The sequence below is a fragment of the Phascolarctos cinereus genome, unplaced genomic scaffold, assembly GCF_003287225.1.
Source record: "Phascolarctos cinereus isolate Bilbo 61053 unplaced genomic scaffold, phaCin_HiC Scaffold_3;HRSCAF=262, whole genome shotgun sequence".
NCBI classification, from domain to species: domain Eukaryota; kingdom Metazoa; phylum Chordata; class Mammalia; order Diprotodontia; family Phascolarctidae; genus Phascolarctos; species Phascolarctos cinereus.
The window spans coordinates 159609436-159632551 of record NW_027555736.1 but is presented as its reverse complement, the minus strand read 5'-3'; positions in this window follow the sequence as shown (position 1 = coordinate 159632551).

Here is a 23116-nt window from a genome sequence, read left to right as displayed (position 1 = left end):
TTATTTCTATTTGTTAAAGATGCATAAAGTGCTGTCAGAACCATTTAAATTTCAGTCCTTTGGACTGTGCTTTTCTAGTTGTACCTCTAAGCAAGAGTACCAGTCTGTAGGTACTTAATGTTGAATTGGTAATCCATAATTCTGTTCAATTTATTATTTTCAATTTAAGGAAATTTCTTTCTTCTAGTTTCAGAACACTTTTAGAGTTCAAGGTCAACTCCACATTTAAACTAATACAGCATGAGTTGTGACTATTTAGCTGAGGGCTGCCCAAATTTGTCATTTCTATGGCTCAGTCCTAGTCTTACTACAAAGGGGTCTTTTTCTCCTCCATATCATATAGGCATATCATATTCTAAGATTTCATGCACAGTTAACTCCAGACTGAATTTGTGGCATCATTCAAGAAGATCTATTAATAAAGACAAGGCTATCGGTTGAGTATGATTACTATTGGTTTGACCTAGCACTTATTTTGAAGATGATTATTCTAAACATTGATACTTTCTTCCGAAACATATTGGCATGACAAAGTGTTCCCATCCTCAAATCTACTTCTGGGTCTCTATTACTATGCTCATGTTGCTTATAGATGAGTTTTTATTTAGTATATGGGAACTTGGTGAAGGGGGGTGGAGAGAATAGTGGATACAGAGGTAAAATGGACTTGAGAACTTGTGATAAAATCTTCTAGGAAGTAAGCTGTTATTCATTTGTACCTTAGGACAGGAATTAAGTTCTATTCTCAAGATGATATAATAATCCACTTGAGCTTCAGAAATAGTGGGGTACAGTTGGGATCAATAATTATTCCCATGGGTATCCAAGGACCCTGTCTTGGACTGTTCAAAATGATCAAAATCTAAGGAAATAATGAGAGATAATGGGAATAGATTCCCTGGGCAAGAGGATAATAAAATTTGTGAATCTTTTTCTTAGAGTGTGAAGCCTTATGGGTTGGTAATCATGATTACCAGACAGTATTTGAAGTTAATTACCCATTGGTTCAGTTCCAGATGCAGACTATATGTTTAACAATGAAATGTTTATAACACATTTATATAATGATTCCTAAAGCTTTTTTCACTTTTTCATTATTATTTTAAAATGAGAATGCATTTTTTCTCCCTCCCATATCCTTCCTGAATTTAGGATGGGGGAGAAAAAAAAAAGAAAGGCAAAATCTTTGTGATAACTATGCGTGGTGAATACAAACAAATCCCTTATTGGTCAAAAATATGTTTCATTCTACGTATAAAGAATTTTACATGTTTAACTTCATAATTTTATGGTGGGCTCTGAGCACTTTCTCTGGCTGTCCCCATACCTGGACATCCTTCTCATCTCCTCCTCCTGGTTTCTCTGGTTTCCTTCAGGTCTCAGCCAAAGTCTCCCTTCTGCAAGTAGTGTTTTCCAGTCCTCCCTGATCTTTCTGTCTTCCCTATGAGACTATCTTCATTTTTTCCTGTCTATATTTTGTTTATCCATGGCCATTTGCATGTTGTTTCTCTCATTAGACTGTGAGCTCCCTGACAGCAGACAATGTTTTTTGTCTCCAGCTGTTAGTATAGTGCCGGGCACATGATGGTAAGTGCTCATTAAATACTTCCTAATTGACTTTCCCCTCTATTTTACAGATGAAGAAACTAAAGGTCAGAGGAGATATAGATTACCCAAAGTCATGCAGCTGATAAGTGGAAATTTTGACTTGAATCCACATGTTTCAATTTCCAATCTATTGTTCTTTTTCACTGGTGTCTCCTCTGAAGTTATACTTGTTGTGAGTATACATCTTATCAGGTGAATAATAACTAGTGATGATTAAGATGAAGACCATTCTGCTAGGCCCTAAGAAAACTGGCTTTTGCTTCCATTCTCATGGCACTAAAAATTGCAAACTGATCTGTCTTACAGTGGAAGCTTCACAAGGCTAGAAAACCCTAACTGATCTGTTATAGAAGATAATACCTTTCAGGCAGGTAGGGCCACTCAAGAGGCCAAATTACAAAGCCAGAATTGGCATTGTGGACAGGTGATGTCAGAATATATTCTCTTTTCCTTTTTTGACAAAGTTACAAGACTAGTAGATCAGGAGAATGCTCTAGATACAGTTTGCTGAGATTTCAGAAAGCATTTGTCAAAGTTTCTCATTATGTTCTTAAGGAAAAATGGAGAATTGTGGGCTAAAGGTCCAAAGGTCTTTAAACTATGGCCTACGGTCCTCAAACTATTTTTTAACACTGCTGGGCTTCAAGATAGTATAGTTAGGTAGCTTTGAAACTACCTAATGGCCAGACCAAAAGACAAGTCATTAACGACTCAAATTGTCACCACAGAAGGAGGTCTCAGTTGAAGTGCCCCTTGGATCTCTGAGTAGCCCTACACCTGCCATTTAACACACACCAGTGACAAATATAGACAGATGATGTGTTTACCATATTTTGCAGATGACAAAACTATAAGGGACAACAAAAACCTTGAGTGGCCGTCAAGATCAGAAAAGATTTGGCAGATTGGAATGTTAAGATGATTCTAATAAAGTGAAATGTAATAGAATAAAGGTAAAGTTTTAGAGTTGGGTTCAGAAACATCATCTTCACAACTTCAAGATAAGAGAGATATGACTAGATATGACTAGACAATTTAGTTGGAAAAGATCTGAGTGTTTTAGTGGCCTACAAGCTCAGTATTGGAGGACAATAAAACACAGCAGCTAAAAAATCTGATGCTACCTTGGACTGCAGTTAGAGACATGCAGTTAGAGACCTTGTGAAGTGATAGTCTCATGATAGCCTAGATTTGTCATATCATGTCTAGAGAATTATGTTCAGTAATGGACATAATGTTTTAAGAAGGACCTAGAAGGATACTGGAGAATGTCCAGATAAGGGCAATTAGGATCTTGAAGAAATATGAGATCACACAGAGCTTAAAGGGACCTTGGATGCCAGTTAGTCCACCTCCTTGTTTCACACATGGAGAAACAGTAGCTCAAATTTTTGTGAGTTGTCCAAGGTATAACACATGGTGAGGATTTAGATCTAGGTCCTCTGGCTCTAAGTCTAAAGTTATTCTACTACTCCATGCTGCTTCCCACACTTCAAGATCAGGCCACGTGATGATCAGTTGTAAGATGTTTGATCTTAGGAAGAAGAGCCTTGGAGGAATGGGTCATAATGAAATTATGTGTGTGTTTGTATAGGGTTGTGATCTGGAAGATGCTTTCGATTCATTCTGCTGTGTCTCAGGAGGCAAAAGAGGAGTGTTGACTGGAAGTTGCAGAGATGCAATGTTAGGTTTGATCAGAGGTAAAACTTTATTTAAAATATTTAACAAATAAAGCTATCTGGAAAGTGCAATGGGTGACTCCAGAGGCAGTGGGATCTATTTCAATTTGGCACTTTAAGCAAAGGGTTCTTGTTAAATGCTTTTTGGTATGCTGCATAAGGTTGAACCAGTTGAAAGAATCAATCTTTTTGGTCTTGTGGATTCTTCAGATAGTCTGGTGAAACTTTTGGATCCTTTCTCAGAAGTGTTTTTTTTTAATCAATAAAGCAAATTAATTGTATTGAAATTCAGTTATCAACATATTCAAAATATGTTACAAACCCCAGGTTAAGAATCCTGGGATAATTACTTATTTAAAATAAGAATACTCTTTCTTTGGACAACTTTGTTACCATGAGTGCTGGCTTATTTCTATAACTCTACTTAATTTCAATACACATTCCTTTTCTTTTATTCCTTGGTGGAATACTTCTAATTTCTATTGCCATTCCACAGTGCTACCCACTCATCGTGCCAATGTTATCTTTAATCAGAAATGTAACTCATTTATGCTTCCTAGAAGCATAGGTTTATAGCTAGAAGAGACTTTAATGATGCAACTTCCTCTCCTGTTTTACAGATGAATAAAGTGAGGTTCAAAGAAGTTGTGACTTGTTTAAAGTAGCACACAAATGGTTTAGTGGCTGGGACAAGATTTCCTTATCCATAGGATCATAGGGATCTAGAACCCTAGAACAGGAATGCACTTGGGAGGTTATCTTGTCCGAACTTTTTTATTTTATGGATGAGGAAACTGAGGCCTGGGGAGATTAAGTGACTTGCCTTATGGGAAGCAGAGGCAGAATTTGAACCCAGGACCTTCAATTCTTGAGCCAGTGTCCTTTCCTTTGTACCATGATACATGGATACGAAGGCCTAAGAATCCAGTCTTCTGCCTACTACACCAAGCTGCCTCTACCAGAAGCCATATTTTATTGAGCCCTAAAGGAATCCTTGTTGAGATATATCAAAGTACTGTGATACCCCTCCAAGTAAGTGCCCATCATTATATTTAATATGAGCCAAAGATGAAAACTTTAATTGGTTGTTAATCATATGATCAAAATAGACTCTTAAGTTTCCCTGAATTCAGTTTTTCAACAAGCACCTTCTATGTGTCAGGCACAATAAGCATTTTTTTTTGTTCTACGCCCCAATCCATCACTGTTCACTTGGGGCACACACCTATCTCAGAGAGTGATAAAGAGAAAGAGGGGCCATGCTTAAGGACTTTCTTGTCTCCAAACTGAAAGTAGTTCCCGGGAGCTCACAACTGGCTTTCAGATAGGACGGTGGATCCCTTCATGCATGGGGACTCAATATTTACAGTATTAAAACTACTGAGGTTTCATGGTATTCTTCTGTGTACTCTCACTGGAGAATAAAAACCTGAATCTTGTCAACAGAAATACTTATGGGAATAAGGATGGCTGGAAGGAGAACATATAAGAAAGTTGTTTTTGTTTTTTTGTTTTCTTTTGGTGGCAGGCAAAAACCATCAATCCTGTTCTCCAGTAAACACTCAGTTTAAAAGTCTTAAAGGGTACACAAAGTTAAACATCTATCTCATTCCTGTTCATACATATAAATAAGAAATACATGTCAAACAAGGTACAAATTCCTATCTTCCGTGAGTTAAGATGAGGAATGAGCACAACTGGTCATTTTACTTAATGACTTATTTTAATGCTTCAGGGCTTCAATAATTTTGAAATTCATTTGGGCCATTAAAGTATTATGTAATGAGAAGTTTTCTTTGCTGGGAGAAAGAGGGAATGGGGAGGAGAGACTTTAATAAGGACAAAATCACTTTTATTTAGTAGAGAATTCTATGTACTATGTCATGTCTTTTTCTGGCAGTGTTGATACAACATAAAGGTGAAAATCACCAATTTAGGTCCCTAAGTGAGACTTCTATGTCACAAATTGTTCAGGTTTAACACTATACAATCAAATTCCTCAAAGAATTTGTGCTATGTTATTTGGCAAAAAAATCTAGTTTTGACCCTCTCAATATATATATATATATATGTCTACATTTATATATTCATACATGGCCACATATGTATATATTAAATAAATGTATTTATTAAATATATATTATACAATATACAATATATAAAAATATAAATACATATAAAATGTATAAGTATACATATATTTTTTTCTATGGTAGGTGGTTTTTTTGTTTTCCCCATTAATCCATACCATAATTTCTTCTGGGGGCTTTATGGGTTTTCTGTGAGTCAAGTGCATTAGCTTAACTTTTCTTTGTACCTCTTCATAGGTTTGTATATAAGCAAAATTTATTAGTCAAGCAGATCACATTTCTGAAAAGGAGCTCAAAAGTCATCTAATCCCACCCTTTCTTTTACAAATAAGGGAACAGAGGCCCCAAGGAGATTCAATTACATGCTTAAGACAAATATGGGCAGTAACAAATCAGAAACATGTTTCAAACCCATATCTTCTGATTCTAGATTCAGTACTATTTCTTCTATATGACATTGACTCCTATAAGCAATTCCTTCTAGAATTTATGATTATCTTAATGCACAGTGCTCCTGAATGTACCAAAACCAGATTAAAATTTAATTGGGAAATATTTAACAAAATAAAAACAGAACAGAAGAAAGAGAATGTTAATATGTGGTTTTCTAAGTCAATATGTGACACATGGGAATCTTTACATATGGTTTAGTGGCCCCTATTTCTGTTTGAATTTGACACACTCTCCTAGTGGTTTCTGCTACCCCTCCTTCTTTTATCCCTCAGGCTTTACTCTGCCAGCCAGTGAAGTCTTTTCTGGGACAATCCAAAGATCTGAGCATGGTGCAGTTGAGAAATCATACATTCTCTTCATCTTGCCTGAGCCCTAACCACTTGTTCAGTGATGCCAGGAAATCTCTTGAACCTTTTTGTTCACTGATTTCTCATTCAGGAGACCCTTTGTGGCAATTCATCTTCAGCAATCTTTCTAATAAACTCAAATGCTCTTTAAAGGCAGGAGCCATGTCATTTTTCATCTTCATATATCCAGTTACTGGCCCATAGGTACTTCATAAGTGTGTGTATGTATGTGTGCATATATATATATGTATATATATGTATACATGTATACATATGTATATATGTATATGTATGTATATATATGTATACATATGTATATGTGTATATATGTATACATATGTATATATGTATATGTATGCATATATATATATGTATACATATGTATATGTGTATATATGTATATATATGTATGTGTGTGTATATATATGTATATATATATATATTTATATGTGTGTGTGTATGTATGTGTGTGTATATATATATGTATGTATATATATGTATATATGTATACATATGTATATGTGTATATAATGTATATATGTGTGTGTGTGTGTGTATATATATATATGTGTATATATATATTTATATGTGTGTGTGTGTGTGTGTGTGTGTGTGTGTGTAGATGACTGTACCAGTGGGGATTCTAACTACTGTGTTTATAACAAAGTCATTATAAGATAATAATGTGGTTCTACATACGCCAGGAGAGGCAGGTGAAGAGCAGATCAAGTACTAGACTTGGGAAGATCTGGGTTCACTTACGAGCTGTTTAATGTAGCTTCTCAGTGCTTTAGCCAGATCCTAAGGATTTCTCTAGAAAGCCATAGATGATCTGACATCTGTGTAGGTAAACTGAGAAAACTGCAGATCCTTTTCTGTGTTTTCATGTGCCTAAGAAAAGGTGAGCATAATCATGACTAGATGCTTAATTTTTCCAATGAGGAGATATAGAAAAAAATCATGCTTTAAATATGCATGGACTTCAAGATATTCACAGTATCTAGAAAGTCTGAAACCCTTGATGGGAGAAAAGTTTGATGGGAAGAAAAAATATATAGACATTAGAAAAGTGCCTTTTTCTCTTCTATTATCTTCTCCTTCTCTCTCTTCCCCTGTTTTGTTTTATTTTATTTTTCCACTACTGTTCAAAGGACCAAACTTCAGGAATTCATAAAGTCACAGAATCTCTGCATTGAGAGACACGTAAGAGGACATCTAGTTTACCCAGTACTTGAAGTAGAATCTTCTCTAACTTAATGAATTATATATCACTTGCACTTGGTTATACATTTTTGTCTACAGAAACTTTGAGAATTTGAAGGGGAAAGAGAGCAGTAGAGCCCATGCTGTCAGCTTGTACGTACCATCCTATCCCTGATTACATTGTAAGCTCTTTGAGGGCATCGACTTGCTTTTTGTATCTCCAGTGCTTAGCACAGTGGCCAGCACATAGAAGTATTTCATAAGTGTTTACTGATCGATTGATTTGGTACTATCATCAGCAGAGTACAGGGTTCCCCTATTATATTTCATGGCTCAGCTGTAACAGCTGGCTAATATAACAATGAGATATAATAAGATCATAAATTTAGGACTGGAAGAGACTTTAGAGGTCTTCCAATCTAACCTTCTTCCTCTCCTATTTACCAGAAAACTGCTTCCCAGGGAGGTAAGGTGACTTTTCCTAGGTCACTCAGGCAGAGAGCATGAAGCTTTGCCAACACCCACTAATAAGTCTGTTCACTAAACAGTTTAGAAATGGGGAAGTCTAAATTTTAAAACAGCTTACTGATTGTTAGTCATTAGTTTTTTAAACTATTAATAATTATTAATATTGTTTTGAGCATTACTGAGAATTAAAATTTCTTTAAAATCCAGTTAAAAAGAAACTATTTCTAAGTACAACATTATTAGTGCCAGAGACCAAGAATATTTCTGATGGGACCCTTCTCTGAAAAGCCAATGGAGTACTAATTTACTTAGCAGCCAATCTTTTTACAGCAAACTCTGCTGTAATATCTATTCTGCTAAGTGATATAGTGATAACATCTCTATAATGCTGAGTTTTCCATCTCAATATTGCAGCATTTACCTGCCATATGGATGCAGAAAGAATGCTGCATTATTGAATTTCTGCTAAGGGAAAGTGAGTAATAAATTAAATTAAACCCTGCCTCCTCTGGAGCAAGGTTTACATCCCCTCTCTGCTTAATTTTTTCGGTCATCAAACCAAATTATATAGACACCTCTGCTCTGGTTGATACCAGACTCACCTTAAGGGAATAGACATTTGAATCCTCAAGGACAGCTACCCTTTTCCCCTCTCTGGATCTGATATGATTCCCTCTGAATACAAATCAACTGTTGGTAACTTTCCGTGCTTTTGCAAAAGGCTCACAGCTTCCTTCTGTTTGTTTGATTTTTCTCAAATGACATTCCCTAGGTCAACATACAGGTTACCTTTACTTTTTTTTTATATTTATTTATTTATTTTTGCTGTCTTTATTGTAACCTGACAGAAGAAATAGTTGTATTTTCATGACCACAGAAGTTTTCCTGAAATCTGCAGGACTGCATTCCAGAGCACCAATTGCTTAAGCCAGCAGGGGGCATGAATCAGCTACCAGAGCCATTGTCCTCCGTTAGGTAAAAATTCATTCTTCTGTTTATTTTAAAATAACTCGCACATTTCAAAAGTTAGTTTCCCCTGCCATTTGCAAGGGCTTACATCCTGAAGCTACTTTCTTTAAAGATCACTAAAATATAAGGAGACACTGGTGGATTTGGGGGTGGAATACTTAAAGGTAAAAGAAACGGAAGCAATTCGATGATTTCTGAATACAAATGGTTATTTGAGAGGGCATCTAATTGACCCAGTACCTGAATTAGTGCCCTAACTCATCAGCTGACTCGTGTATTTCCATCAAAGATTCCTAACTTTTTTTTTAAGGTCCTAAATTACTTTATCAATCTGGTGAAGCCCATGGACCCCCTTCTCAAAATGTCTTTAATGAACAAAATAAAATATATAAAACTAGAAAGGAATGCAATTACGTTCAGAAAGTTCCTGGACTCTTGCTCTACAGAAATTATAGAATTTGCGATTGGGCGAGACATTGAAGGCCCACAAACTTAATTTAGAGGAGGTTTCCTGAGGAATCAAAGTGCCACACGCCAATGGAAATAAAACTAGCTGGACAATTTTATTGCTAGAGATAAAATTTATAATTAAGCAGTTGTGACAAGACAGGGATTTTTTCCCTCTATTCCATCTTTCAGGCAGACTTCCTTAAGGAGAGATGTCGGGGAAGAATTGATTTTCTGGAATTAAGCAGTACTCAATGTAACTCTGTTTCAGAAGCATAGAATATTCCCCCATTGTTTTTGCAGAGCCTAGTGGACTCTGTGGACAGATGATGTAATTTAAGGAGGATGACTGTGTGCTCTGATTGCCAGGAAAAAAACAAAAATCTACTACCAGCAACACTAAAGGGTCACTGTATGATTGTCTGTCATGCCAAATAAGGATTGATTGGAGAATGTAGGACTATGCAGCATTTAGGGATAGATGCCTTTAGTTGTATGATTGGGATTTGAAAGAGGGATTAGATTTATTTTGCTTGGCTGCAGAGGACAGACCTAGAAACAATGGGTGGAAGTTAGAAATGTGGATGGAGGCTTGATGTAAGGAAAGAATCTTCATAACAACTAGAGATAACTAAAATGTCTTGGGCTGTTAAAGGAGGCAAATGGATTACCCTTAATTGGAGGTCTTTAAGTCAGTTCTGGATGACAACTTCTTGGAATGTTGTAGAGAGATTCTTGGTTAGTTACTGGTTGTTTAGATGACCTTTGATGTCCCTTGCTACTCTGAGTTTCTATGAAATAAGTTATCATTGACCTTTATATGTAACTTGAAAGTGTTATGTTATTAAGATGCTTTATAATCATTATGTCATTTGAGCTGAACAAGAACCTTGGGAGATAGAGACTATAGAATTTTTTTCTGAATTTTACAGATGAGGAAACTGTGACTTAGGTTAAGTGACTCACTGATTATTATGCAGTTGATGTCAGGCAACCAAAAATATGACTAGATTCTCATATCAAATGCTGTTCAAAGGACACAGATAATGGTGGCTTTGGAGGGGAGGAGTGGCATCTTTATGGTGAAAATGAAGGATTTAAATAGCCAAGGAATACCACTTCACACATGAGATTGTGGATAGTGAACAAAACCAGCCTCAACTCTTTGGGTTCCCACTACCCATGAAGACCTGTGTGACCTTGAGCAAGTCACCTCACTAAGCATCAGTTTCCTTATCTGTAAATGATGAACTAGGACCCAGTAGACTGAGATCTTTTTTACTTTTCCATCTATAATCCTACGAGTTGCCTCAGGCACTAAGATGTTAATTGACTTGTCTCTGATCACACAGATATAGCTGATATATACATAAAGATCTATCATTTCTCCCTCTCCCCCTCTCTGTACACACACACACACACACACACACACACACACACACACACACACACACACGGCAAAAGTTGAACCTTGGGTCTTAGTAATTCTGGAGCTTGCCTTCTGCCCCTTGGCATTAGGAAGATTTGGATTCAAATCTAAATTTTGCTACTTAATGTATAGAATCCTGAACAAGTTTCATATACTGTATCTTTCTCAGTCCTCACTCATCTAGTAATTCATAGATTGTTTTCTGGGTAAGTGAAGGAAATTCCCACATTGGGAGTTTTCTATACTGCTGAAATAGGCTAGTTAGAATAATAAAATGCTCTTGGAAATGTTCTCAGTGTGGGAGTGATTTTGTTGCTGTTGTTTTTGGGACAAGTACCATTATTACTGGTGTCTTGTTTTTAATTTATTTAATTGCTTATTTTTATTTTTTTGTTAATTTGTATCACTATCTTTTGTTTTATTATCACCTTGATTTCTGAATACAGTCCTCTACTGTCCTTCACTCAGTGAGCCATCCCTTGTAACAAAGGCTTAAAAAATAAAAAAGTGGGGTGGGGTGGGTGTGGGGAGGGAGTATAATTCAGCAAAATTAAGCAACATACCAACTTTGACCAACAGGATATGTGCAAAGTCCTATGCCTGTGGTTCTCCACCTTTCCAAAGAAAGGAGAATGGTACATTTTCTCATCTCTTCTCCGGGACCAAGCCTAGTCATGATAATTACTTGGCATTCAGTTAAGGGTTTGTTGTTGTTGTTGTTTTTGTTATTATGACCATTTACGTTGTTGCTATTGGGTACATTACTTTCCTGATTCTGCTTCAATCTGCATCACTTTATATGTCTTTCCATGCACCTCAGAATTATTCATATTCATTTCTTGATGCCTATAATATTCCCTTCTCTTTGCTTACTATAATTTGTTTAGCTATTCTCTAATCAATGGGAATCTTCCTTGTTTCCAGCTTTTTCTGGGGGCAGAAGAGGAGATGGGGCGGGGAGGTGTGGGTTAAGAGAATCAAAGTGTTTAATTATTACAAAATTTCCCAGTCTTCCTGGTTATTTGATTAAGGTGTTGGATTTTATATGGAACCAAGATGATCTGTATGAAAAATGAGAGAAAATTCACTTAACCAGTTTTTTTTAACAAAAATCACCCTTTTTTGAAGTTAACCCGGTCACTCTCAACATTCCAAAAGCATACGTTCATTTCCCATTAAAGACAGAAATCCTAATGTCCAGCAAACAACACTTAAGGATCCTTCATATGTAAGAACTCTGCAGATCTAATATAAAATAATCCATAGCTGCCTCAGGCAGGAACCTCATTCAGTAAAGAATGACCTCTCCTCTTATTCAGCTTTCCAAAAAATAAAAATATGTATGAAAGGTCATGTTTTTTTCTTCCTTGTCATCCCCTCCCCCAATCCTCAAAAGATATTTTTAGGAATTGGATTTCATCTATAGCCAACCTTTGGTCCTATGTGAATAATTTGACAAGCAATAAGGAAAAGATGTAATTCTTTAGCATCTCAGAGTCCCTGACAACAGTCAGGGTCACTGAGGAGAAGAAATAGAGGAATTTAGAGTTATATTGCCAGCTATACTCAAACACATGTGCACATTAAGATGATTTCTGAACCTTCTGGGTTTTCCCCCCTATGGAGTTCTGTTCCAGGAAAAGAAACATCTTCCATTGCAGTAAGCAGCCTTTGTCATGCCCAAAGTCCTTGTTTGAAAATAGATAACATAGATGCTTCTCTATTTAAAGAGCTTCAGGATGTAACAGGCTTCTCCAAAAGTAAAGATCTTATCAGAACTCAGAAGGTTTCTGGTATAAAGCACACCCATGTTAGGCTTTGTTTTCACCCTAGATGAGGATTCTCTGGGTAAGATAACCCAGCCACCCAGAAAAAAGCCACTGCCAGTTTGGGGATTTCATTGTTTGTTTGTTTGTTTTTTTAATGTACCAGTCTCCTTCTGGTATATTCTTACATGTGATATTTGGTCTTAGTTTGGAACCAGAGGATGTGGGTTCAAATCCCCGCTCTGCCTCTTAGTATCCTAAGGTATCCAATTCATCTAAGGTATTATACAGAGAGCAAACCACAAACATTCATATACCACAACTTACTCAGCCATTCCCCAATTGATGGGCATCCTCTCAATTTCCAATTCTTTGCCACCACAAAAAAAAGCTGCTATGAATATTTTTGAACATGTGGGTCCTTTTCCCATTTGTTTGATCTCTTTGGGATACAGCCCTAGAAGTGCTTAATGCAAGCTTCTATTTGCTGAGAATGCCTAAGCACAGTATAAAGCAGGCTTTGCTTTCTGGAAGGAACATTAACTGCCTATGCACTCAGGGGCCATACTCAGTTCCTCCCTCTGGGACTTCCAGAAAACAATTCATATTGGTAGGCCATTCTATGTGTTATAGAGACTTTGGACTACAGAATAACTGAAACTAAACTGTTTCTTTGGTGCCCTCTGCCTCTACGCACAAACTGCCCTGGATCAGTTTGTGTGAGTTTACCTAAAAGGTCCAGTGTTCTGCAGAAAACAAGACAGAAAAAAAATTTATGGCACATGATTTCAGGTACAGACCAAGACAAACAAGTGAACTAAGAGGAAAACCAAGCTACTTCAGAAAGACATTACCAGTAAATACCCTTTTATTGGAATGTATCTATTTTGTAGAAAGACATTTCTTTTTTTATTATTATTAATTTATTTTGATTTATCAACAATCACTTCCATATGCTTTTGAGTTGAAAATTTTTCTCATCATCACCCTCCCTAAGACGGTGCACAATCTGATATAGGCTTTACATTTACATACCCATTAAACATATTTTCACAGTAGTGAAGTTGTAAGTAAAAATTAAAACCAATAGGAGGAACCATCAGAAAGATGAAACAAAACTCAACAGAAGGTAAAAATAAGTGATAGCAATTCAATTTCCATAGTTCTTTCTTTGGATATGGACAGCATCTTCCATCCTGAGGCCTCTGGAGATGTCTTAGATCCTCGTAATGCTGAGAAGGGTTTAGTTTAACAATCTTAGTCATTGCATAATGTGGCTGTTATTGTGTACAAAGTCCTCTTGGCTCTGCTCACTTCACTCAGCATCAGACCATATAAGTCTTTCCAGGTTCTGAAAGCTAGTTTCAATTCTCTCAAATGGGATACCGGATCTGATCCTAATATTTGATTTGCAATTTTGTACCTTGTGATCCAGGGATGAATTTTGGATTGTCACCAAGGTTCCTTTTAGCTCTGTTTAGACATGGCTGGGAGGAAGGCAGTTTATACTGCAACTCCCTGGGAAGATACCTCAAGTCAAGGGAAAATGAATGCATCTGGGTCCTGCCTCAGTGCACAAAAGAAGGGAATTTAGAGAGAGTTTATGAGATCGTGACACTAACTGGTATTACACAGGCTTGTTTCCCTAGGCAACTCCACAGGGTGCTGATTACGTTCTTAAAAGAACTAGTCGCTGAAAGACCTGTGTAATCACTCTACAGGTACTGTGAGAGCGAGAGCGCAGCCAGGTCTTGGCTTTTAGTGGAGTGCCCAGGAGAGAAGCCACAAGCTCTTTGTGGAGAAGAGGAGAACTAGGGGACAACAATTGACACCCTGGGGGAGGGGATCTGTTTATAAAACCAAGACATTAAGAGGTCTTAGTTGGAAGAGAACAATGTCAGGAGTGGTAGCAGATGTAGTCTTGGACTCGGAAGACATTGAATTATAGAGCAGAGAGGACTTGAGGAGAGTGACCAAACCTCTGAGAACTGCTGAATGATGGAGGAATGCCAATCAGCAGCCCATCAGAACCACTGATACTCAGGTGAAGAGCTACCATCTAGTAAGTTGGGATAAAAATGTATTGCCTATCTGGAGCTCCTTAAGCTTCCCTACCTTTGCACGATTAGAGTCATCCTAAAATGGATGGAAAATGATACATTTGCCTTCCTTGTTCAGATAATTGGAGGCAGAGTATGAAAGCTACATTGGGTGAATAAGATTATAGTTAAGATTTTTTATACAACTTAAAATTATGAAAAGTGTTTAATAAATATTTTTGTCACTTGATTCAGATGATAACTTGGTGAAGCAGAAGCTATGATTATCCCCATTTTAGAGATGAGGAAATGGAGGCTGAATGAAGTTAAATAATTTGCCCAGGGGCAAACAATCTAATGTATAAACTGCGGGATTTACATCTAACTCCTCCTGATTCCAAGTCAAGGGCAGCTAGATGGTGCAATGAATAGAGCACGGGGCTTGAAGTCAGGAAGACTTGAGTTCTAATGTGGCCTCAGACTTACTAGATAGCTGACCCTGAGCAAGTCACGTACTGTCTTTTTGCCCCAGTTTCCCCATCTATAAAATGGGGATAATAGTAACACCTCTCTCCCTCCCAGGGTTGTTACGAAGATCAAATGTGATAATAATTGTAAGGTGTTTAGCACAGTTCCTGGCACATAGTAAACAATATATAAATGTTAGCTATTATTCCCCTATGTCACATTGCCTCTAGAGATGATGGCTTATAGGTCTGGAGTCAAAACTCTTGTAGTACTTCTCAATATTTTTATTTTTTTATTGGCTTTGAGGCTTGAACCCATAAATTTGTTCCCAGGTTCCTAAAAATATAGAATTTCCCCAAGATAAATGGGGATGGGGAGGGATACTGAGAAAATTTGCCCTACATAATTGGTATAATTAGTAAAATAAAGAGAAAAGGAACGCTAATATTCAAATGGTCTTTGTAGACTCTCTATTCAAATTACTTGAAAGGGAAGTTCCCCTAGAATACAAGGTTAGTAAACATTGCTTTAGGGTCTATGGGCTATAACCCAGCCCTCAGATTCCTGGTTAGAGAACAAGGCCACAGATTAAAAAGTTATGGGGACTCTGAGGATAGCTAGAGAGAATAAAGAGGCCTAATGAAGAACAGGGAACCGAATTTTAAATGAACTAGAACATAGTACCTAGAGAAGGGAAATAGAGGTCACTGTAGAATCTGGACCTCAGCAGAATTAGGAAGGATTCAAGTGGCCTTCAGCACCTTCTTGCTTGCCCCTCTTTTTTCGCTGTCCCCATTTGACCAGGCTTGGATCCTCATGCTAGCTCAGCTTCTCATGGCTTCTCCATATCTAGTCCTGTTCTCTTGGGCAATGAAAAGTACTATAGATTTCCTTCTAAATTCCTCCTCCCCTCCCCCCTAAGCAAAACAAAAAAGTTTGAACACACAAAACTACAGCTGACATGTATCTAATGAGGCCAAAGTTTGTCAATCCTATTTTTGGAGAGGGGTGAGGTCATAGCACAGTGTTATTCATGGCTTAGAGGAATCTTGCCCAAATTCATGGATTGTAAGAATAAGTTCCATACTAAGACCTTCTTCCCTTCCACCAAAAGATGGCACACTCTTGAAGAACCAGTGCTAGAGAACTGTTTACTACATCACAGTGATAAAGCTCTAGGGTACCACATCCTAGCAATTCAACAATACCACATCCTGGCAATACAACATACATTTGTGAAGGGCTTACTATGTGCAAACAGTGGTGTTCTATACATAGAATATAGGTGCTTCATAAATATTGGAAGCAGATAAATGTATGATGTTAGACATTTATGTAGGGATTTTACATTACGTTTTCCATATATTATCTCATTTGATAACATTTCACTTCTGACACGGAACTGTGAGGTAGGTGCTTTTATCTCTACTTTATAGATGAGGAAAATCAAGGTTCGTAGTATTTAAATGACCCCTTCTCCAGGGTAACACAGCTAATAATATAAAATAATAATAAATAAAAGTAAACAATAAATAATAATAATTCCATGACCTCTCAAGGTCATGGAATATAGAACAAAAAAGAACCTCAGAGATAGTGCAGTCACAGTCCTATTTTACACATGGAAAAGCAGCATTGAAGAGTTTGGGTGACTTGCCTAATTTCACACCAGTGGTTAGTAGCAGAACAAAATATATTTTGACTGCAAATCAATGCATCATTTCTATTGTACCATGTTTTCTGGGACATATGGGGCGCTCAGGAGGACTAGCACCTATGGTGTGAGGGCTTGCTAAGCCTTTTTCAGGGCTGCTTATCCACCTTTGGTGTCCACCTGATTCTCCCAACTCTCACCTCTGGCTCTAAGAAGCTGTATCATATGCAGCAGCCACACCCCAGTAAAACGGTAGAGGGTTTAAACCAGGTTGAGGAACTGACAGACCTCAAACCTGTTGGTGAGTTAGGGGAATATCTACCCCAAACATGTGAAGACTTTCCCTAGTGGAACGGGCAAATGAGAAGAATTTGTTCCAGTATCCATAAAGGCAGCTGAAGCAGGTGCTGTGAAGCTCTCAGAGCTTGGTCAGACACAGAAGCCACTAAGGTCATCCACTGCATTCCAGCCTGGGTGTGAGTGAGGCTGAAGACTTTGTGTAGCTCTGCCTCATATAAATCATTTCACATGCAAATCATTACCTGTGATGTCACTGGTCCTTTAGAAAACTAAGGACAAACAACAACACCATGCTTTCCATCATGGTAAAATATTAATAGCTAATAGCTTCATATGGGTTGCCTTTCTGGGGATATTGTATTTTAACAAGAGAGAATTCTTTAATCTTAAAAAAAATATGTCTAAAAGTAAGATTTCAGGTCCAAAACTTTTTGGGGGAGATATTTTTAGGCAAATATCCCTCATATCACATCTTGTAGAAAATTCCCTATTCCATTTACTTGTAGATATTTTGGTACTTGAGATACAGCTGTGAAGCAATCAATAGGGAATTATAGGAAATTAAGAGACAGGTCTTGCCTTGGATACTTACTAGCTGTGGGATCCTTAACTTCATAATTTTAAGTCACTTAATCTCTCCAGGCCTCAGTTTTTTCATTTGTAAAATCAAACAGTTGTGCTTAACGGCCTTCTAAGGTCCCTTTCAGCTCTAAATCTGTGATGTAAAAAAAAAAATCCCTGAATAAATGAATGAGAAAGATTTATTAAATGCTTATTTTGTATCAGACAGTGTGCTGAGGATCCAGTTTCAAAAGGGAATAAATTCCTGCCCTCAGAAAGCTTCTATACATTCTAATGAGAAAGATAAGAGAAAGAGGCAGCAGGAGGAGGAGTTCAGTGGTTTAAAAAGTTACAAAGGACTACGAGTGGAGCTTTAGGGGATTGGACAGACAGACTTTCAGGTAGCAATGGAAGTAATGATTTGATTAATCAGGAGGAACTTTCCAGAGTATATAGGGGCTCAAAGGGAGGGTGGCAGATGAGGAACATGGCCAGGGAGTAAGGCATAACACCAGGCAGCTTAGTTGTAGAGGGCCATGTGAGCCACTAGCCATTCTGGACATTGGGGCCCCCAGAAGGAAGTGTATGACATCAAAGGGTTAAGTTCTCTAAGAATGATGACACCACTGTGAAAACAACACTTGGCAGAGTAAGGAGACCAGGTTTTAGTCCCAGCTCTGCTCCTACGTTACTTTGAGCAAAGTACTTGATTTCTCTTGGCCTCAGTTTCTCTATCTATAAAATAAAAGACTTATATGAGACAGGTCACATAATAAGTAACAACTTGCATGAATAAACCAGCTAGCATTTGTATAGCAAAGTTGGGACTTATGCACTCAAATCCCAGACTTCTAACCCACAATGTGCTTGTTGCCTCTGTCTCCCTTCCAAAATTACACTTCTATGGTTCTTATTGAATGAATCAAACTTGTCTGCTGCTCCTGGGTACCACACTGAAAAAAAATAATTATTTTGTCATCTCATGGTTGTTCTGGTTATCAAATTGTGTATTAGTAATATAAAATATAGCACAAGCATAAGTACCATATTATTGCTATTATGTTAATAAGAACTGGGTTTGCAATAGTACATCAGAGTTTGAAAAGTGCTTTATGTACACATTTTACCCTTGCAATATCCACATGTGGTAAGTGCAATAGATATTGCTTCCATTTACCCATGTGAAAACTGTGACTAAAAGAGGTTATGGTGATTTGCATTATGGCCATACAACTAGTGTGTTGAGAGGGTATTTAAATCCAGATCTCCTTTGGTCTGTTTATATCCTGCTAGCTACTATCCCACAACACAATCAATTATCCTTTTCTTCTTCCCCTTAACTCGTCACCTTCCAACCAGAAGGGACTGATTATATTTCTAATCATACCCTATACATAGAGAACTTTCCCAGATGAAACATCTTTTCTAAAACAGATGTTCTTGTATTTCAGTACCTGCTCTTGCAAAATGGGAAACGGGGCCATGCAGTATAGTGGAAAAAGTTCTGGACTAAGAATCTGGAGAGGACTGGGTCTGAATCCTGCCTCTAACACCAGATGTTTGGCCATGGACATTGATAAAATAGAGATAATTATACCTGCAGTATTGGTCTCACATGGCTTTCATAAGGATAAAATTAGATAATGTATATAAAACACATTAACGTTTCTAAAGTGCTCTACAGAATATTCCAAAAGTCTTAGGACAAATTAAAAATCACACTAAGACTTTTGAAACACCTTGTATAATGTTTAGCTATTATTAAAATAGCATTTTAAAATTTTATTTATTCTGAACTTAAGAAACAAAACAAGCATTTCCATAACGTAGTAGAAGAGGAAAAAAAGATGATTGTACATGAAACTGCAAATACATTTGATTTTAAAGCTGTTGACAAAGCCTACCACTGCTAAATCTCTAGTTTAAATTTAGAGAATTCGCATATATGCATATATGTGTATATGTATAGATATAAATATATAATCTCACAAGTATGTGTATATATATGTGTATCATGACACCTGTGAGAGGTATATACGTATGCATACATGTGTGTATACATATGATATACACACATACACACACACACACACACACACACACACACACACACACACACACACACACACACCCCTGTGATTCCAAAGGTAGAAGAAAGTTTCCAGTCAGGAATTTATCCCTATGAATGTAGATTGGCAACTGCAGTGTTTAGGCTTATAGATTTGTATGGGAGCATTGAAAGGTTAAGTGACTTATCTAGGGTCACATGGCAAAGTGCAGGTATCAGAAACAAGCCTTGAACACAGATTCATCTTGACTCTGGGGCAATATACCATGCTGCCTCTCTTGGATTTTATACTCCATTTAATTAAGACCATGGAGTCAACTAAAATAAAGGGGAAATAAAAAATTCTTGGGATAAATAACAGTGTTGTTTCTTACAGTTATCTTGCAGATAATCTTACAGATAGTATCTTACAGATAAATGGTTATCAGAATGGTTTTACCTTCGTTTTTGAAAAGAATCAATGACATCACAGGGTGGTGTCTTAACTTGTATGGTGAACTGGATCTAATAGAGGCAGGGTTGCACAAAGTAGTAGTCCTTCTCTTCCTCTCTTCCAGAGTCATTGAAGTCCAGTAAGTAGCAAGACAAAAGTCAGGATGACTGGTCATGGCCTAGGATGCAGTAGATGACCTTGGTCTGACCAGGCTCTAAGTACTTCACAGCACCCGCTTCAGCTGCCTTCATGGCTGCTGGAACAAATTATTGTCATCCTCCTCTGGAGGAAGTCTTCACATGCTTGGACTAGACATTGCTCTAACTCACCAACAGGTTTGGGGCCTGTCGGTTACCCTCAACCTGGTTTAGCCTATGTGCTGAGACACTTCACCCAAGTGTGGCCACTACTTATGTTACAACTTCTTGGAGCCACAGGTGAGGGTTGAGTGCTAGGTAGACATCAAAGTTGGATGAGAAGCCAAAAGGGCCCCTTAAACCAGAGGTGCTAGTCCTTCCTGCATACCCCATATCTTAAAATGGTACATTATAATGGAAAGAACACTAGCATTGGCATCAGATGACCTTGGTTCAAGGCAAGCTCCTGATACTACCTATTTGAACCTGGGTAAGTTAAAGCGTCTCTGGGCTTCTGTTTCTTCAAAGAGGTTAGATCAAGTGATGTTAAGGTCCCTTCCATCTCTAAATACAAATTTATCATACCTTCTAGCTCTAAAATCCTGAGTCTAAACTGATGTATATTAGGTGGGTGATGAAGACAGAACTGGGAGCAATTGTTGGAAGTTTCAGATGCATAGCTTACCCTGCAAAAAAGTGGATATCCATAAGTGGAATGGGCTGCCTAAAATAGTGATAGATATTCCCCTCCCTAAAGATCTCCAAGCCAAGATTGAGGACTACTTGCTGGGGAAATTGTAGAGGAATTTCTTGGTCAGATATAACTTGGTCTCTATAGCTCCTGATATCCCTTCCAATTCAATAATTCAATTAATGTGGGAGGAGTGGCAGCTTAGACCAAGGGTGGGAAACCCACAGCCCCTAGGCCACATGTGCCCTTCTAGGTCCTCAGGTGTGGCCTTTTGACTGAGCCCAAGTTTTACAAAACAAATCCTTTTATTAAGGGAATCTGTTCTATAAAGTTTGGATTCAGTCAAAGGGCTGCACTTGAGGACCTAGAAGGCCACATGTGCCCCACCTCTGGCCTAGATAATCACTCTCTTCTGCTTTAAAGTGTCAAGGGGCAGCTAGGTGGTGCAGTGGATAGAGCACCGGCCCTGAATTCAGGAGTACCTGAGTTCAAATCTGGCCTCAGACACATAACACTTACTAGCTGTGTGACCCTGGCAACTCACTTAACCCCATTGCCTAGCAAAAATAAAAATAAAAATAAAGTAAGTGTCAAGATGGTAAAATACACTCTGATACCTTAACCAGATGAAAACATATATGTCTTTAGAATCAAACTATCATGGAGAAGAGATTAAGTATAAAAAAGTACTCAACCAGTTTAGATGTCTTTGAAAGCTGTTGGATAAAATGGAGATACATCGTATAGGAAGCGTGTTCAGATGGTTTCAGAGAGAGAGAGAGAGAGAGAGAGAGAGAGAGAGAGAGAGAGAGAGAGAGAGAGAGAGAGAGAGAGAGAGAGAGAGAGAGAGAGAGAATGAGAGAGAGAACGAGAGAATGAGAGAGAGAAGAAGAGAACGAGAACCAAAGCCCTGAGAAGAAATTGATTGTGAAGGGAGGGAAGAACCCTGGCATCAGCTTCAGTCTTGATTTCCTTCTGCTTCCTCACTTTGACTAGAGGATAACTTTGCAAACTTTGGAGGACTGTAATAGTTCGCCTTTTTCATCAGCATCCTAGTAATAGTGTTCTGGATCAGTTGACAGAAGTGCATGCATCTGGAGATGAGGACAGACTGAATGCAATGAGGAAGTACATATTTAGGGTTCCACAAAGAGCCCAGCAGAGAAGCTATATAATATCTTAGGGGGATATATTGAGGACTCCAGCAAAATGACTTTCATAGGAGACACGAGTTATACTTTTTCCTGTATATGATCTCTAAGCTTGAGTCCACTTTCCTATAGACTTTGTTTATACTGTGTGTAACAGATTTTGGGGAATATGTTTTGTGCCAAGTATATGATCAAAGTAATTCCCAAAGTGAACATTAGTTCTAAAAACTAATCAAGTTTAACTGACTAATTGATATTAACCCATAGTCACAGGGGAGAAGTATGCAGGCTGGGTCTTATGAACTAAAGAATGAAAAAGAAACCTTTAGCCTCTCAAGATGAAGGGAGGGTATAATTGCCCTGCTCTGGATACCCAAACTGCCTGTAAGAATGGGTACGTGAGCCCAGAACACGTGCTACGCTGTTAATATTTGTATTACAATGAAAGTTAAGCACTTTTAAAATCTTAAATGCTATATAAAAGTGGGATAATAATTATTATTTGTCAGTCATGCCTTGTAAAGACCTTGAAAATGCCTTCAAAACTAGAAAGAGCATAACTAGAAGACAGCATAGTACGGTAGAGAGTAGTGTGATACAGTGGAGAGAATTCTGGAGCTGGAGTGAAAGACAATGGATTCAAATCCTAACCCTGTCATTTATTACCTGTATGGTCTTGGCCAAAATACTCCCCTATTGGCCTCAGTTTCTTTGTCCCTAAAGTGATGTTAGATGAAGTGACCTAAAGTCTGAGTCTAGATTCTTATGAGATAAAGCAGGTGCTTCTAATGAGCCTGTTTCAGATATAATGCTGCCTTATAGAATTAAGAACCTGCTTTGTCTCTCTCTTTTTTTAAAATAATATTGCCAACTGTAGCAGGTCCTAGAAGAAGAATGAGCAGGTCATTTCTAAGTTAAGTGAAAGAGAGGATGCTTCTTTTTAGTCTTCCAGGCAGAACTCCAGTATAGCCAAGGGAAGGAAAGGAGGTGAGGCTTTTAAACTGTCTCATCAGAAACTGTAATTATTGTATCAGTTATTACTGCATTATGTTCCTGGAAGGGTTGAACTAGAAGGTAGACTCTTTACTACATCCTTGCAGCTGGCAGATTCTTTATCACTGAAGCATTATTGCACAAAGTACCAACCATAATTGA